The 13,748-nt window shown below is 42.8% G+C and overlaps 1 pseudogene; it reads right to left on the bottom strand.

Moving 5' to 3' along the window:
- Positions 1–8,026: 8,026 nt before the first annotated feature.
- Positions 8,027–8,323, bottom strand: LOC124982922 (allograft inflammatory factor 1-like; annotated as a pseudogene).
- Between the last annotated feature and the right edge of the window lie 5,425 nt (positions 8,324–13,748).

Below are 13,748 nucleotides of genomic sequence, written 5' to 3'. Positions count from 1 at the left end.
CCGTCTTTGGCAGATCTTTAGAACATACGACAGTGTTGACAACAGGACAGCCTCAGGAGTCTGGGCGCCAGCTGAGGGTTGTTGGTGACTTATGCTCTTCAGATATCATTTCTTCTTCCTTTCCACTCCTTGACCTTCCAACTTTTCTCTTTGGTTATTTCATGTCGTTAACATATCTGTGACTAGTTCTTCCGTGATGTAATGGAAATTGAACCCAGGGCATTGTGCACAGTAGGCAAGCGCTCCACCAAAGGACTACACCCTCACCCTTTTCGTTTTATTTTGAGACGGGGTCACACTAAGTTACCCAGGGTGACCTCCAACTTCTGATCCTCCTGCCTTAGCCTTTTAAGTAGCTGCCATTAAGGATGCGTGTCACTATGTCTGGCTACATTATATTTCTTATGTTTGAAACCATGAGAGTGGTCTCTGTTTGGGTGACTTGACCTTGACTAGTATGCCCATAAATAATGATGTAAGCCAGGTGTGGTGTTGCATTCCTGTAATCACAGCAACTCCAGGAGGCTGAGGCAGGAGGTTCACAAGTTGGAGGCCAGCCTCAGTAACTTAGTAAGACTCTGTCTCAAAATTAAAAGGACTGGGGATGTAGCTCAGTGGTAGAGATCCCTGGGTTCAATCCCCAGTACTGCAAAACAAAACAACAAGAAGGAAAGATACCCCCCACCCCTTCAACACACACACACACATACACACACACATGCACACACACAACCAAACCAAACCAAACCCCAAACACCAAAAACAAAACAAAACAAAATAAAAAAGATGCAGCCTTTGGAATTGAGATATTTAAATTGTGTTAAGTGAGTATTGAGATGAATGTTTCATATCAGATTGCCCGTGTTCAAACCTCTTACAACTCCTTTTCCACCTTTACTCTCAACAGATGAATTTGCCTTATCCTTTATTATTACCATCTAGGGGTGCTGGGTTTCTTGTCTCTCTTCAGCAAAGAATTGAAGAATGAGACAGATAGTAAGCAAGAAGTAGATTTATTGAAAGGCAACAGAGATACAGAGAGAGACTTCTCTGAAGAGAAGGGGCCCCAGAGCTGGGAATCTGGTGGGGGAGGTTTGGTCTGTTCTTTTTATGGTCTCTGGAATCTCCTCCCTTCCTTACCTCCTCCCTGTGCACCCTCTTCTCACTATTATTGATTGGTGCCTCCTCTGTCCACTGGTCTGTTACAGTTTTTCTATTGGATCCCCCGGTTTAGGAGTACAAGTATGGAAGAGTCTGTCCGACTGGGCCCCCAGCTTGTGTCCACTGAGCACTTTAGTCAAGCAGGAAGCTGACCTCATCAGTAGACCCTCGCCATGCTCTTGTGTTCTGGCCCTACCCCCAGCTTCCTCTTGCCGTCTTGCCCGGACTGCCTAAGCCCTTCTGTATCTCCCTCATGATAGGAGCTGTCAGATGTAAACTTCTTTATTTTCTGTTATACGACTTACCTATGGGGGCAGCGGTGTGGCTCAGTGGTAGAGCACTTGCGTAGCACGTGTGAGGCACTGGGTTCGATCATCAGCACCACATAGAAATAAATAAGAAGGTATTGTTCCCATCTACAACCAAAAAAAGTGGTGTTTGGGGGGAGAGAAGAAGGCGGATTGGCGGGAAGTGGCTTTTCTCATCTCTCCGTGACTCAGGGCTCAAACTGTGAGAAAACAACCTCTCTGTGAAGCGAGTGTTAAAAAAAAAAAAAAAAAAAAAAAAAAAAAAAAAAAAAAGCACTCCCCTGACAGAGGGCCTTGAAGACGGGGAAATTCTGGGTACATCAGACAAGGCTAAGGAACAGAATCGGGGGCTGAGCTCCTGAGGGGAGCGGGCAAAATTAATACGCAAGGTCGGAAACCACCGAAAAGTGCTGGGAAAGTCTGGGTGTGGGGAATCCTTGGATGGAAGGGCCCTGGGCTGCCCCACAGGCTATTCGGCTCACTAAACTGGTGCATGAGTTAGCCAGCGGAGCTCGGGCGCCCAAACTGGAGACGTTGTGGTACATCCTTGCGCAGTGGTTCCAACTCGGACCCGGAGCTTAGATTCATGCGTTGGGGGCTGAGTCCAATACGTGAATCAGGCAGGTGCCAACCGCGAGATCTAAACGAAGCCTAGCAAATCAGGAGAATCTCTGGCATGCAGAATTTCTGGCACGGAAACAGTTTTAGCCGGGAGCAGTAGAGATCAGAGAGGCCAGAGAAAGCCCTCCCTCCCCGCTCCGAAAAGAGCAGTATCTGCAAAGAACAGAATGGGGGAAGGACCCAGCACCCCTTCCCAACAATGGTGGCCTGGGGAGAAAAGTGGGGTACTGTCCTAGAAATTCAATGATGCCTCATAACTCCCAGTGCAGTAAAACAGTTGGGGCAGTACCTGACCCTGACTCTGACCCTAGGAGTTTCACTTGCAGAAACTCATCTCACAGAATCCAGCAGGAACAATACCTTGGAAGTATCTTCCTCAGCTCCTCACACCATCCCGCTGGGAAGGGAAGCTGAGAAACAGAAAGTCAGTTGGCACAGACGGTGGGCAAATACTCTCATTGACTATTCTGTTATTTTGTTTTTGTTTTGTTTTGAATGTGTACTGATTGATACATGATGGACATTTATACATTTGTGCACGTACATATTTGTTTCTGCTTTTTCATTTTTAGCATTTCTTGAAGGTACTTATTTTTCCATGCTCTGTTTTTTGAGGGTTAGGGGGTTTTGATTAGTATATTTTGTATCCTCTGTCACCTCAAGTTTCCTTCCTGTTGTTGTTAAAATTTTTATTTTATGGAAGAGCTTTATTGAGGTATAATTCATACACAATAAAATCCACCCATTTAAATTGCACAATTCAGGGATTTTCAGATGTTCACAGAGTTGGGCAATCGTCACTATAATCAATTTTAGAACACTTTCATTGCACCTAAAAGGGCCCTGTGCCTAGCAGTCACTCTGCTTTCCTTTCAGCCCCTCCCCCCCCAACTTTGTCTCTGTAATTTACCTGTTCTACATTTTTTTTTTTTTTTTTTTTTTTGCCGTGCTGGAGATTTGAACCCAGGGCCTTGTGCTTGCAAGGCAAGCGCTCTACCAACTGAGCTATATCCCCAGCCCTGTTCTACATATTTCTTATAATTGGAATCCCAATATACGTGTCCTTTGTGACCAGCTTCTTTCACTCTGCACAATGTTCCCAAGGTTCAGCTGTGTTGCAGCCTGTACAAATACACTTCCTTTTAATCTTTTTATTCCCAAGTTAAGTTCCATTGTGTAGATGTGCCATACTAAATTTATCCATTCACCAATTGATGAATATTTGAGTCATTTTCACTTTTTGGCTATTTTGAATAACACTGCTGTGAATTCTTAGTTTTATCTGTTCTTTCTCCTAAATCATTAATTTCTGACTCTTCATAAATCGTTCAACATATTAATAAGCTCTAATATATTTTATGTTAAAATCTAACCCTTGGGCTGGGACTGTAGCTCAGTGGCAGAGGGCTTGCCTCGCGTATGTGAGGCACTGGGTTCGATCCTCAGCACCACATGAAAATAAACAAAGAAAAAAAAAGGCATCGTGTCCATCTACAACTGCCAAAAACAACAACAACAACAACAACAACAACAACAACAAACTAACCCTCTTTTGACTCCACATCTCACTTTCACTACCACTCCTTTATATAGCTTTATTTCAAAGTCATGCCTCTTGAGTCATCTGTTTAAGTTATATTGATTTCCTCACCTCCGATTTGCTTTCCCTCCCTCTCCAACATATCACTCTATTTTTTTGTTTGTCTGATTTATTTCCAATCTGTAGAGGTGATATCCCACATCACACAAACTTACACGCACCTACAGACAAATAACTTCATTCACCTTCATTCCTTTTGAGTCACAGGAACAAAGTCATCCTTAGCAGTCCTCGCATTGCTGGTTTTGTTAGTTAGATATGGTCCTTTTCAGAAGTCCCAAGAAGTTGGGCCCTTAGACAGGGAAGGAAGAGTCCTAGAGTTAATAGTCATAACTTGAAATACATACAGACACTCCTTTTCAGGGACCACTCTTTTAAAATTCATTTTTATTGGTACATTATAATTAAACATAATTTTGGGACAGGGTGTGGTAGCACACGCCTGTAATCCCACCTGTTCGGCAAGTCGAGGGTGGAGAATCACAAATTCAAGGCAAGCCTGGGCAACTTAGTAAGACCCTGTCTCAAAATAAAAAAAAAAAAAACCACAAAGGCTGTGATGTAGCTCAGGATATACACTTAACGTGGGTTCATTGTAGCATATTCATACATGCACATAATGAAATTTGATCAGTTTCATTTCCCAGTACCATATCTTTCTCTCCTGGTCCCCTTCCTGTACTTCTCTCCTGTTCTCCCTTCTATTTTCATGATCTCTTCTCCCTCTTTTTACTTTTTCCCCCTCTAGCTTCTATATATGAGAGAAAAAAATACCCCTTGACTTTCTGAGTTTGGTTTATTTCACTCAACATTATATTCTCCAGTTCCAACCATTTTCCTGCAAACGACATAATTTTGTTCTTTACATTGAATGTGACTCCATTGTGTATATGTACCTAATTTTCTTTATTCATTCATCTGTTGATGGGTATGTAGGCTGTTTCCATAAGTTTTGACTACGGTGAATTGCACTGCTATAAACATGAGTATGAGGGAATCACTATATTATGTTGATTTTAGTTCTTTTGGATAAATACTAAGAAGTGGGATAGCTGGGTCATAGGGTGGTTTCATTCTTTGTCTTCTTGGGGACCTCCATAATGACCTCCATAGTGTTTGTACTAATTTATAATCCCACCAACAGTATATAAGTGTTTCTTTTCCCCCAAACCCTCATCAGCTTTTATTATTTGTATTCTAGGTGATTGCTGTTCTAACTGGAATGAAATGGAATCTCAGTGTAGTTCGATTTCATTTCTATGAGGGCTAAAGATGCTGAACATTTTTTCATGTTTGTTGGCCATTCATATTTCTTCTTTTCAGAAGTGTCTAGTTCATAAACCTACTTATTGATTGGGCTGTTTTTGGGTGTTAAGTTTTTTGAGCTCTTTATATATTCTGCATATTAATCTTTTCTTGGAAGAATACTGGCAAAATATTTCTCCCATTCGTTAGGTTCTCTCTTCTTCCTTGGCTGTGAAGAAGCTTTTTAATTTGATGTCTTCTTGTTTATTAATTCTTGGTTTTATTTTCTGAGTTTTAGTAGCCCTTATTGAGGAAGTCAGTGCCTGAGCCTGTATGTTGGGGTGTTGACCCTATGTTTTCTGGCAGTTGCAGATTTTTTAGTTTAATTCCTACGTCTTTAATCCTCTTTGAGTTGATTTTTCGCAGGGTGAGATATAGGGATCTAGTTTCATTCTTCAACATGTAGATATCCAGTCTTCCCGGGACCATTTGCGAAAAGGCTGTTTTTTCTCCAATGTATGTTTTTGGCCTTTGCAGAGGCCACTCTTGAGAACCTCTCTCCTGTGGTTGAGTTCTAAGAAATGGTGAGGAGACTGATGAGGTCCTTCCATTCAGTGAAAGAACCTTCCTGCATTTCAAGAGACTGGAGGCACCCTTTTTGTTCCTCCCTCAAGGAGGCTTCCTGTGGTCTCATCAGCTGGGGAATCCACTGAAATAAACATGGCCAGTTCTATCTTCCTCTCTGAGCAAGGAACAGGCACATGAATATGGGGGGAGTCAAGGAAGGTTTGATCTTCCTCAAAAGTTCCCTCCTGACCCTGAGTTGGGAGGCAAGAAGAAGGGGTGGGGACAGAGAGTTGCTAATGTAATATCTCAGAAAAATAAAAACAAAAAACCATGGCAGAGGTGTGGATGAGAATGTGTTTTTATATTTGTAGGCAGGAATGTTTTCCTGGAGTTTGAACTTCAACTAGGCCTGTCTTTGAGATAGCTCTTTAGGCTGAAGATCAGCCAGTCATGGCTAAATGATCTTGCTCCTGAACTGGTTGAGACCAGACCTATCCATGTCCTCTTGCCCTACCTGGTCTACGCCCTTCAGCTGCTGTGAAGACAGCACCCTTTGATTATGGGTCTATAAGGAGCCACAGGGATTCCATAGTGGCTCAACAACTCCCAGTCCTTTCCAAACTCCAGTCCTTCAGATTTTGCAAGGGCTTCTCCAAGACTCTTCCCTAGTCTTAGGCCCAGCTAGACTCTCCCCGCTACTCCCAGGACTACAGGGCAGTTGCCCTATATTCCCCCACTTCCCAACATTCACTTCACTGCCATTGTCTGACTCTGAGTTCCCCATTAGTCTCTAAATTCCTTGAGTCTGTCTATTTCATGGTTGGTTTCTGAACTCTTGTCCTATAACAATTGCTTAAGTTCAGTGAATGAGTGCACCCATGTCCTGAGTGCATAGGTAAAGGAGCTCAGGACACAGGTAGGGGCAAGACTAAGGTCCCTATTCAGTCAAGATGGGGCAGCTCCCTGCATGAGTTCTGAGAAGCAGGTTTCTGAGGCTTGGTCAGGAAGCTGTAGGGAAGACAGCAGAGGCAGGCCTGGTCCTAACCCAACACATGACACTGATTCAGAGGTCCTAGGAGGGTGAGTCCTGGCACACGACCTTCAGAGAGAGTATTGGCTTGGGAGCTTACCCCTCTTTATCCCATTCCTGTTTTCAACACTGACTAAGGCAGCCCAGGGTGAGGTACAGGGGGGTATTGGCCCCCTGAGCTCTTGTCCAGGCTCTTCCATCTCCAAATGACCTTGGGCAAAGCATTTAACCTGTGCAAAGCATTTGACTGCAGTCAAATGAGAGGACCAGCCTAGCTACCTTACAAGGGGGAATCAGGACTCTAAAATCCTGTGAGTTCCCAGATGACCTCAATCCAACCCCTCAGGCCATGGTTTTGAGCAACTTGGAAAGGGAGAGGTGAGTCAGAGGGACAGAGGACACAGAACATGTCAGGTCAAAGTGGGAGGACTTAAAGCTTATAAGAGGTGCTCATTAAATACCAGTTGAATGATTGAATGAATGAACTTTGTGAATCTGGTAGGAAGGCAAATTAAGGAAGTGTAGTTGGGTTTCAAGCAGATCGTTGTCAGGTAGGCAGCCTCCTATCTCTCAGCTCTTGGCTTAACAGTGGTACTGACTTTTGCCATTAGCATTTTGCTCCCCATTCTCCCATCTTGGTGCCCTCAGAATCCTCCCTCAGAGGTGGGACTGTGATGAGTTGATCCTCCCCTAAGGCCCTGCTCTCACCTGTGTCTTTGAAGCCCTTTGCTGCCTTAATGTGGGGTTGCACTGTCCTTCCAAGCTGCCCATAAAGTCGTGATCAGAGAGCAAGGTTGGAGGGCTCCTTCTTGAAGGGCTCAAATTGCCAAGCTCCTTCGCTTCTCACCTTTCATGTCATTGAGGGGAGTCACTTGGGCTGATGGAGCACTGAGTGGCCACATCCTGGACCAGCCAGGAGCATGGGGCGCATGGAGTTGTCCAAGGAAAGCCTAAGGAGACCCTGAAGCATTGTTTCTACTCCAGGGTCTTCTGAGGGTGGCCTGGGGTCCTCAGTTGGGCCAGACCGGTGAGCCTGGGTTTAGCTCAGGCACATCCTGGAGGATGGACAGCACTGTCTCCAGGAGTGGGGACCACAGGCTTCCAGCCTCCCTGCTGGGGCCCTGCCCTCTGTGGTTTTTGGTTTGATGTCTCCACTTCAGTACAGGAAGGGGGAAAGTTGGGAAGGAGAGAGGAGGGGAACTAAGACTAAGACTTCCCCATCTAGAGCCCCTTTAAGGCAAATAATTTATGCTTTTCAAAGAGCTTGATGAAACAAAAGAACAAAACAAACCCATGATGATCAAGCAAATGAATAAGATGAATCACAATGAGACAAGATGGGCAATGAGGAGGATGGAAGAGCAGAGTAGGGATATCTGGGTAGGACCTCAGAAGAGGCTAGCAGTGTGTCTCCCTGGGGCTGCTCTCGGTTGTCTGTCCCTTCTAAGATCAGAACTAACTTGAGAACAACTGACTGCTTCCCCAGTATCATATTCACCAAGTCTCAGTAGGAGATGGTTTCACTGACTCTGTCATCTTTGAGATGGTTTTCTTCATCTCCAGATGGGTCCCCAAGACCAAGCTTCTCCATAATCCTCTTTAAAGATATCAGTTTGAATGCCATACTTGTTTTTGAAGGCTGTGAGCCTTTCTAGTAGGTTCTTTTCATCCCTGTACTTCTGGTCACAGAGAAAACCCTGGTTGATCTTGGTCAGATTCCTCTCCCTGCTGGACTTTAAGCAAGTCAAACATCTTCTCTCCTTGGACCCTGTTGCTGAGTGTGAATGACATGGTGTTCTTTGGGTTCCTTCAAGGTCATGGTGAGGGATGAGGCGGGGTGGCACTTGGTCTGAGCTTTGGCACTGTGTCCAATCCATCACTCTAAAATGAACTGTTCTTATCACAGTTGTTTCCACATTTCCAGCTCCAGCAAATAGTCCCTGTTCTTATTTGACCTCTTAACAGCTTCAGAAGCAACTGGCTACGACCACTTCCCCAGCTGTCCTAACATCACAGTCTTGTTTCTGTACCACTCCCCTGCCTGTTCTTTCTAGATCATTGAGGGCCTTACATACCCATCTAAAGAGTGTGGCTCTTGTACAACAGGAAGCTGGAAAAAGTGAGCCTACTTGAAACATTTCTCTTATGATTGGTTTAGGGAAGGAAGGAAGATTGGTTTGGGAGGTTAGGAGATCATTTGAGAGAAAATTTGCAGTGGTCAGAGGGAGGGATAATGAAAAATGGAGTAATAGTGCTGGGGACAGAGAGGAAGATTATCTATGGGTTAAGAAAATCGTATTTTTTTATTTTAAAAAAATTATTAAAATATGCATAACATAAAATTATAATTTAAAGGGCTAGGACATGTATAGCCTAGTAATAAAACTATGTTAAAGACTGGGAGATAGCTCAGTCGGTAGAGTTCTTGCCTTGAAAGCACAAGGCCCTGACACCAAAACAAAAACAAACAAAAACCAAAACACAAAAATCCCAAACCGCAAATGATCATTTGAACTCTCTCTGAATGTACAGTAGTTCAGTGGTATTAAGTACATTTGCACTGTTGTGCAACCATCATGACACATCTCTAGAACCTTTTAATCTTCCCAAATTGAACCTCTGTATCATCAAACAGTAATTTTATATCAGTCCTGGCCACCATCAAACACTGATAATTCTTAGCAGATTATTCTGAGAGTTCTGACTCTGGTCACTGGATACAAGTTCCCAGAATAAGGAGTTTGTTTGTATTTTTTAAATTTTCTTTTTTCTTTTTTTTAAACTTTTGATTCATTGTACATGAATGGGGTACAACTGTTGTTTCTCTGGTTGTATGCTGTTTGTTTTTTTTAAGGTAGTGAATTTAAGTCACCTGTAGTGGTATGCACCTGTAATCCTAGTTACTTGGGATGCTGAGGCAGGAGGAACAGAAGTTTGAGCTCAGCCTGGAAACTAGTGAGATCCAGTCTCAAAATAGAATAAAAAGGGGATAGGGATGTAGTTCAGTGATAGAGTACCCCTGGGTTCAATCTCTAGTACTGAAAAACAAAAACAAACAAAACAAAACCCAAAAAACTCCAAAAGTTAGTGAATTTGGTTCTGGCATGCTGACTTGAGGTAGAAATGTCACCGAGCAGTTAGATATATGTCTGGAACGTCAAAGAGTATTTTAAGTGCAGCTAAATATTTGAGGCCCAGCAAAGTAGAAGTAGGATCTAGTCTCACACCCCAAAACAGCAACTCATACTGTCTTCTCTGATTTGGTTGGATGTAATCAAGTCTGCAAACCAAGGACCTGGGAGTCCCATTGTCTCATCTCCAACCCCATTCAATCCATCACTAAATCCTGGCATGTATGTATTTCCGAATCCTTTCTAAGTGTTCCCTCTTTCTTATCTCAGCCACCACACCATCTGCAATTTGGATCATGAAATCGGCTTTGATATTTTCATTTCCATTTTCTGCACAGTCACCAGGCGTGTTATACTTAAAAACCAAACATGACTGCGCCATGATCTTATTTAAAAATCATAATGGTTTCCTCTTTGTCCTGAGATTAACCTCCAAGCACCTGTCTATGGCAGACAAGGTGCTCTGTGGTGAGCCCTGATCCACACCTAACCTCAGCCTTCTCCCACCCAGCCTGCTCCTCTGCCTGGGGGTACCTTAGACTTCATTTGACTCACTCCCTTTTTTTGTTAGACTCTGCTCAGGTTCCTCTTTTCCCAGAATGGCTTTCCTGGTGACTTCCTAACTCTGCTGGGGTTATGGGCCTCTTTTTCCCTCCACATCATATACAGATACTATTATTGTATTTACTCCATTGTCTGAAAAGATTTATGTCTGTTTCCTTTAATGGTTTGTTGGCTTATTGAGCATAAAGACTATCTCACGCATTTCCGTGGCTCCAACAGAGAAATAATCAATCATGCTTGCAGGATGAATGAACGCTGTAAAGGGACCAAATGGTTGAGTAGTAAACAAAACAAACATATAGGAAACTATTAAGTGAAATTCAAAGTAATACTGTATGTGATTATTGCAAAAGACATATGGGACAGAGTCCAAGTTTCATGGGCTGAAGGGTGCTGTAAGGGAATATATTCTCCTTTTCCCTTGGTGGAAATCAGGAGTGTTGTTACTGTGAACTGTTTCCTCCCCCACCCCCACAAAACTGCAGTAATTAATATTGTAGAAGTTTGCTACTCAAAGTATGTCCCCTGGACCAATAATACTGGTTTCACTTATAGAAATACAGATGATTGACCTCCACTCTAGACCTGTTAAGCCTAAATCTGCATTTTTTTTTTTTTTTTTTTTTTGGTGCTGGGGATTGAACCCAAGGCCTTGTGCTTACAAGGCAAGCACTCTACCGACTGAGCTATCTCCCCAGCCCCTAAATCTGCATTTTAACAAGACCTCCAGGTCATTTACACATGCTTTCCAGTTAGAGAAGCACTGTTCTGGAAATATTGGCTGGGAAAGGTGATAGAGTCTATAAACTCAGGATCCTTAGTGACTTTCTCTGGCACAGGAAGCACAGCTCTGTGGGTTTGGCTGACCAGCTGCTGGAGCTTGACCTTCAGAAGGCCTATAGCAGAGGACGCAAATCTAGTAGGTATGCCTGATGGACAGATCTGGAGACTGCACCTCACAGGCAGGGTCAAATAGGAGCTGTCTCTGGGACAGAGCTTGGCTGAATAGGCCCAAAGAAAGTTCAGCCAAGATCAGGCGGACTAGGTGTGGCTGGAAGTTGACATAGATGGAATTGTTGGGCGAGAGGCCTGGTCAGTGAGCAAGGTCAGGGACAGAACATTAGCTGAGGCAATTTCTGGGGTTGGGGCAGGGATTGGGGCTGGGTGCTAAACTCAGAGGGTCAGGGATAGGGTGAACTTCAGGAATGGGGCAAGGTTCAGTGTTGTGAGTAGGGTTAGGACGTCTAATGCAAACATCATTCTTGTAATCCAAAACAATACTTTCACATTTTGAAGAAATGGCAGTTAAAATGCCCTGCTTTATGTTGCAGTTAGCAGACTTTTGGGTCTCCTCTGGTCATAAGGACAACTTACCAAGGGAATGAGGAAAATTTGCAAAAGAGCACATGCTGCCCAGCACCCTGGAGTCTTTTTATATACATTTGTTGTTTTACTACTGCATGTTGCTAGCTCTCTTGTGTTTCAGTATGTTTCATATTTCACAGCAAAAATAATTGAAGCCACCAGATATGAATTATGATTTGAACCATGGTACGTGTTAGGAAGTTAAGACCTTTTTTCCTTCTGTCAGTGGTAGAGTTGTAGATCAGTATTTGGAGTTTGCACCCAGGACCTGGGAGGAGTTGAGTGACCTAACAGAGCTACTGCAGGCTAGGGTGAAGTCAAGGATTCCTTACTGTGGTCATCTGAGGCTTATCATTTTGCAACAAATAGGGTGAAAATATTTTTTTTGGCAGGGAGCAGGGGTGGTGCTGGGGATTGAATCCAGGGGCACTCAACCACTGAGCCACATCCCCAGCCCTATTTGTATTTTATTTAGAGACAGGGTTTCACTGAATTGCTTAGCACCTCGCTTTTACTGAGGCTGGCTTTGAACTCATGATCCTCCTGTCTCAGCCTCCCGAGCTGCTTGGATTGCAGGAGTAAGCCACCTCCCTTGACTGAAAATCATTAAAAAAAAAAAAAAAAATTATTTGTTCTAATTGGTTGTACATGACAGTAGAGTACATTTTGACACATTGTACACAAATGGAGCATAACTTCTCATTCCTCTGGTTGAACATGGTGCTGAGTCACACCAGTAGTGTAATCATACACATATATAGGGTAATAATGTCTATCTCATCTACCCTCCTTCCCATCCCTACTGCCCCCACTCCCCTCTGCATAATCCAAAGTTTCTTCATTCTTCCCTATCTCCCCTACTCCCCAACTATGGATCAGCATCCACTTATCGGAGAAAACATTTGGTCTTTGGTTTTTTGGGATTGGTTTATTTAACTTAGCATGATATTCTCTAGTTGAAAATCTTAACATTAGGGATAATATTTGCTTTTTCTCTCTCTGTCACTGTCTCTCTCTTTTTGCAGTACAGGGACTGAACCCAGGGGTGCTCTACCACTGGGCTACATCCCCCGCCTTTTTATTTATTTATTTTAAATTTTGAGACAGATTCACATTACTGTATATGCTTTCTGAATACAAAACCATATTTTATTGATCTGGGATTGATTATTACTATGATGAGGTGTGCTTGCTTTTGGTAATTATTTTCTTTTTCTTTTTCTTTCTTTTTTTTTTTTTTTTTGTGGTGCTGGGGATTGAACCCCAGGCTTGTACAGACTAGGCAAGGGCTGTACCACTGAGCTATATTCCAAGCTCCAGTGTGCTTACTTTTTAGGTAACTTGACTGCATCATGCATTGTCTATTTCATTCATGGAACCAAAGATAGCTCCTACCCATTTGGGATTTGGTAAGATCTGGCCAGAGAAAACTTCTGTTATCATTCGGCCCAAATCTGAAGCTTAAACATGGAATGAGAAAGAGAAAAATATCCGTAAGAAACCCATTTTTTCCTTAAAACCCATTTTTTTTTTGCTTATGTGATGATGGGAAGGAGCTATTTACTAATTATTTTTTTAAGCAAGTGCCTGTTATTTATTTATAGTTCATTAAACTTATATTTTTATTAGTTCATTTTTAGTTATACATAACATTAGGGTTCATTATGACATAATTATACAAGCATAGGTATAATTCACTCTAATTCAGTCCCGAGTACTTCCCCTTCCCCTCTCCTCCCTCCCTGCTTCCTTTCTTTTACTCTATTCATCTTTTTTTCTAACCTATTTCTTTTTCCATTTATTTATGGTTTTTTTTTTTTTTTTTAGAATTAGTGCCTTGTGGTTATACATAAAGGTAAGATTCACTGTGATGTATTCATATATGTACACAGGAAAGTTTGGTGAGATTCATTTCACTGTTCTTCCCATTTCTTTCTTTCCTCTCCCTCAATCCCCTTCTTCTTACTTATCTCCTATTTTCATGGAATTCCCTACCCCCTTGCACTTTTTTTCCTTTCCTATTGTGGTCTAACTTCTGCATATTGGAAAACATTTGACCTTTGGCTTTCTGGGTCTGGCTCATTTCACTTAACATATGGTCCCCAGTTCCACCCAGTTACTGGCAAATAATTTTACTCTTCTTTGTGGCTGAGTGT

The sequence above is a fragment of the Sciurus carolinensis genome, chromosome 4, assembly GCF_902686445.1.
Source record: "Sciurus carolinensis chromosome 4, mSciCar1.2, whole genome shotgun sequence".
NCBI lineage: Eukaryota > Metazoa > Chordata > Mammalia > Rodentia > Sciuridae > Sciurus > Sciurus carolinensis.
This window is presented reverse-complemented; position numbering and strand designations above follow the sequence as displayed.